Source organism: Phodopus roborovskii, unplaced genomic scaffold (assembly GCF_943737965.1).
Source record: "Phodopus roborovskii unplaced genomic scaffold, PHOROB, whole genome shotgun sequence".
NCBI lineage: Eukaryota > Metazoa > Chordata > Mammalia > Rodentia > Cricetidae > Phodopus > Phodopus roborovskii.
In genome coordinates this window covers 144,711-149,849 of record NW_026126055.1, presented here as the reverse complement: position 1 = coordinate 149,849, position 5,139 = coordinate 144,711, and the positions used below count along the sequence as shown (strand labels likewise).

The 5,139-nt window shown below is 39.7% G+C and overlaps 1 pseudogene; it reads left to right on the top strand.

Annotated features, from left to right (window-relative positions):
- Positions 1-2,955: 2,955 nt before the first annotated feature.
- Positions 2,956-4,701, top strand: LOC127218336 (polypyrimidine tract-binding protein 1-like; annotated as a pseudogene).
- Positions 4,702-5,139: the final 438 nt, after the last annotated feature.

Genomic DNA, 5,139 nt, shown 5'->3' with positions numbered 1-5,139 from the left:
CTGATCTCCACACTTGTGACATAGTATGTGTATGCTCACTGCCCCCCCCCCAATAAATAAAAAGTAAGACTTTTCTTAGAAGGTATTTTGAAACTATGGTTTCATCAAAAACTTGTGTTTATTTATACTAACTTGTGGTTTATTGTTTTAAATTGTTATAATTGGATTCTATCATTATATATTTTGCTACTTTAATTTTCCAGATCTGGTAAACAAGTTAGCTCCTGTGTTCCTTTGCAATGCTTTCATTAGCCTTTGAGTACTTCCTGCAACTCCCGTTTCTTCTAGCACAAAATAGTATTTGAAAGTACTAGTACTCCAGGTGTGATGGCACATTCTTGTTACCCCAGAACTTAGAAGACAGAGGCATGAGGATCAGGAGTTCAAGGCTAGTCATGACCACATGACAAATTCCAGGCCAGGTTGGACTAAATGAGACCCTACATCAAAAACAAAGTAAAAAAAAAAAATCACAAAAAACATATATATTAGTACCAGCACTTGGTATGTTCTAGGGTGCATTGTTTCAATCTCTCAGTGAATGAAGGGAATCCATGTGCATGTGTCTCTGTCCACTATATCTCTATTTCTGTCTTTTTCTCCATTGGGTTACACCAGTAACTCCAGTTCTCAATCAATACTCTATTGCAATACATACATAGTAAATGCCTCCTTTGGTTATGAGAAACTTGATTCTACTATAACAATTATGCTGCTTATTGAGACATAATTGGCTTATAAATAAGTATATACCTTCAAGTGTACCATTTGCTGTATTTTGTTCTATTGTGGTTATCTTTTTAAAAACTTTTTCTTATTTTACGTATCGATCCCAGTTCCCTCTCCTATTCTCCCATGACCCCAGACCCCCTTCCATCCCATCCCCCCATTTGCTGTTTTAATGTTTGAGTGTATTCATAAAATGCAACATCACAATCAAGATCATGAAACAATTCTTCACTTTTAAAAGCATCTTTCTACAATAAGATCTATCCAGATTTTTGGGCACCCTTTGTTCCAACCAAAGTTTGTATGCAAAGCTGACTGTCAAACCTTATTAGTTATAAAAGTTTTAAACTTATGGTTTAACAATACCAACATCCTTGCCATATCCGAGTCTGTTTCTTAAATTTCCTGTCTCTTCTGTCTGTATTTCTCTTTTTTGTTTCAGTGTACCTTGTAAAACTGGGCATGACTTCTGTAAACAGTCCTTCAGAGTTGTAGTGGTCAAGTGTGGAGGAGGGAAGACACACGTAGTCTAATACTATGATTAGATTTCAGTCTTTTTGTGAGCCTGTCTTTGAACTTTGAAGTTTGATATTTACCTCCTCACAAAGAGAACAGGAGTGGAAAATTTTCCTTCCTTCAGGTTGCTTAGACCCTCATGAAACATCAAAAGCTTAGGCTCTGGTAAAACAGTTTGACTTTCTGGAAATATCAGTTAAGAAGATAATGCTCAGGCACATTCCAAAATATCCTATTCTTCTTGCTAGAAACATGGGACTTTACCCCTGATAATCACTCTGAGAGTTACCCTTTGCTCCTACAGATAAAGCTCACAAGTATGATATGTACTCCTGCTGCAGGATTCGGTTCACCTTGATGGGTTTACTTAAAATTCCTATTGTCCCACCACCAGCAAACCATATTATTTATATTGAAAAATGACACATTGTATGGAAAAGTCATATTTCAAATAACTAACCTAGAAACTAGAGGAAAGTCAAGCTGGTGTACAGGATCAAAACACAATTTTATGCAATGCAATTAGCATACAGAAAAATATGTATCTGTTAGAAAAAAAATCTATGATGAGTGAATAAAATAATATGATGATATGCAGTACCTTCAAGACAACTTAGGAGATTGCAGGAACAGAGAATCCCTGTTGAATAACTAGAAGTTGAATTCATATGTACTTGTATCTTCCTTCTTAAGTTTAGAATATTATTATACAGCAAGCCATCTTTAGTCTAATGTGTAAATGATATAACCACATATAGATATTTCATGCTGTTTGCTATCTCAAGCTAAATGTAATAAGACCTGAGCTAGGCCTAACAAGGCCTGAGCTAGGCAAAACAATAACAAAACCCCCACCCTGAGAAACCACTACTAATAACTTTAGGCATCTTTCTATTTTGTTTCTGGTTTTTTGTTTTTGTTTTGTTTTTCAGAGAGGGTCTCATGTAGTCCAGATTGGCCTCAAACTTCCTATGTAGCTTTTGTTGGCTGCAATTCCTGACTTTGTTACCTTCATCACTCTAGCCACCTTTTGAAAAACGTGACTGAACCTCAGTCTTCTCTTTTCCTTGAGAAACAGCTATGAAAAAATAACAAGGGCAGCTGGTACAATTATTTAACTTAAGGCAAAACAAATTTTATCTAAGTATGCTAAAAAAAGAAACAAACCAACCAGATACTGTTAACAAAATGCTGTCAAATAAATGCAAGTGAAATTAGTTTTCAGAAGTGTTCCCTAAAAAAAAAAAAAAAAAAAAAGATACTGATATTTGCACGACATAGATGATCACGTGAATTCGATCATACATGTTTATTAGAAACTTTTGGGTCAGGTTTGTCTTAAGCTGAATTTTGCTCAAGTAATAGCTTTTTAACAAGGAAGTAGTGGAGCTATCATGACGGAATAAAAACTCAAATAATTGAGGGTTATCCATGAAAGGTCTTAAATATTTAAAAATTATGTATGGTGTAATCTTAGGACAGAAGTTATCACATCCTGGTCCAAATATTGAATTGGTCTTTGTGTTGGTTGTTTTTTTGAGAGAACATGTAGTTGAGGATGACTTTGAAATCCTAATCCTCCTGCCTCTGCCTCCCAAGTGTTGGTATTGTAGCTGTATAGCACCACGCCTGACATCACTGTTTGGGAAGCTCACCAGCCTTCTCATACTGAAGGGACAGAACCATTCATCAAGATGAATGTGCAGGGACATGAAATACCATGATCTGTTAGTACACATTGGCAGTGTCAGTGCTGTTCTGCCAGCTAAGCACAAGGCTCTCAAGAGCAGCAGCTCCCCAAACAGTGTGCATGCCCAGGAGGCCCTGCAGGCGGTGAACCTGGTATATTTTGGAAACTTGGCCTTCATGGCCTCTGCTAGGCCATGGACACTAAGATGGTGATGGCTGACCAGAGGCCAGTACTCAGATTCATCATAGGAAAATCTCTGCTACCCAGTGACTTTAGGTGCTCTGCACCAGATCTTCTTCAAGTTTGCCGCTGTCCTCAAGCTCCCCATCTTCACTAAGAACAAGCAGTTCCAGGCACTGCTTCACTACCCCCTCCACATGGGCATCCAGGATAGTAAGCTACCTCTGGACAGCCAGAGTATCTATGGTGCCTGCTGCACAGCACACACCAACTTTCCCAAGCTCACTGTGCGAATTGGCTTTTGTCAGCTTGACAACAAACAAGACGTATCTGGGAAAAGGGAATCTTAGTTGAGAACTTCTTCCATAAGTCTGACTTATAGGTAAATCTGTGGGGGCTATTGTCTTGATTAATGGTTGTTGTGGAAGGACTGTAGGTGGCTCCACTTATGGGCAGGTGGTCGTGGTTTCTATAGGAAAGCAGGCTGAGAAAGCCATGATAGCAAGCCAGTAAGCAGTGTTTCTCCATAGCCTCTGCTTCAGGTTCTGCCTCCATGCCTTGGGTTCCTGCCCTGAATTCCCTTATAGGTGTAAACTGAAATAAAGCCTTTTATCCTTGCATTGGTTTTGGTCATGGTGTTTTATTACAACACCAGAATAGTAACCAAAGCACCATCTGCAACATTAAGTACAACAGTCATAACTACACCCAGCAAGGCCTGCCTTGGGGGAGACAGATGGCCCTTGTGGACCAGGTCATGGATACAGCATTGTCTTTTAGACCCTAATGTCTACTGACTGCTTCCCATTCAACCTCCATCATGCATACTGTTGGCAATAGTTGTAGCTGCAGCAGGCTGCATTGCTATTCCAAGTCTGATAGGTGCCAGGGATTACATCTTGCTGGTCAACAAATAGAACATTGAAAGTCACACACCCAAACCCCTCTATTCTCTTCACCATCTATGGTTATGTAAATCAGGTGAAGATTTTGTTCAATAAGGAGGAGAATATGCTGGTGCAGAGGGAAGACAGCAGCTAGGCCCAGCTGGCCATGAGCCACCTCGAACAATCACCGGGGGCATGAGAAGCCAGTGCACATTACAACATCAGGGCACCAAAGTACATTTCTGCCTCATGAGGGCCAGGAAGACCAGAGCTTCACCAAGGACTGTGAAGGCTCACCACTGCACCGCTTCAAGAAGCTGGGCTCCAAGTACTTCAAGAACTTCTACCTGCTCTCTCCCATAACTCTCCAAAATCCCTCCCTCAGTGTCAGAAGGAGTTCCCCAAGAATTTTTTCTCAAGCAACAGGGTCATGGCCAAAGGCTTCAAATTGTTCCAGTAATTGCAGCTCTGGATCCCTGCTCTCTTCCTCATCTACTAAACCCTGAACCCTCTGGCCCATCACCTCCAGCAGAAGGACCACAAGATGCTCTGATCCAGATGAGTCTGTTAGAGGAAGCAGTGCAGACAGCAGCCAAGCTGTATATCCACAACCTGGGCAAGCACCACTGCCTGCAAGTATCCTTCAAGTCCACTGTCTGGCTGCTGGACAACAGCTTCTGTAATTCCAAGTCACTTTAAAAAGCATATGAATTTTCAGGTGATGACATTGTATATAAGAGATTCCCCAAATTCCACCAGAAAACTTCTAGAAACCACAATTTCAGCAAAGTGATAGGGTATATCAACTTACAAAAATCAGTAGCCTTTCTATACATCAAATACAAACACACCTAGGACACACTTCCATTTACAACTCCCATTTGCAACAGTGTCAAAGAAATAAAATATCTTGGAACTAGCAAGGACATGAAAGAATTCTACAACAAAAACTTTAAATCTCTGAAGAAAGAGACCGAGAAAGACACTAGAAAATGGAAAGATATCCTTTGTTCATGGATTGGTAGAATAATATTGTAAAAATGACCATCCTACCCAAAATATTTTACATATTCAATGGAATTCCAGTCAGAATCTCCACAACATTCTTCACAAAAATAGAAAAAAAAATTACTAAAA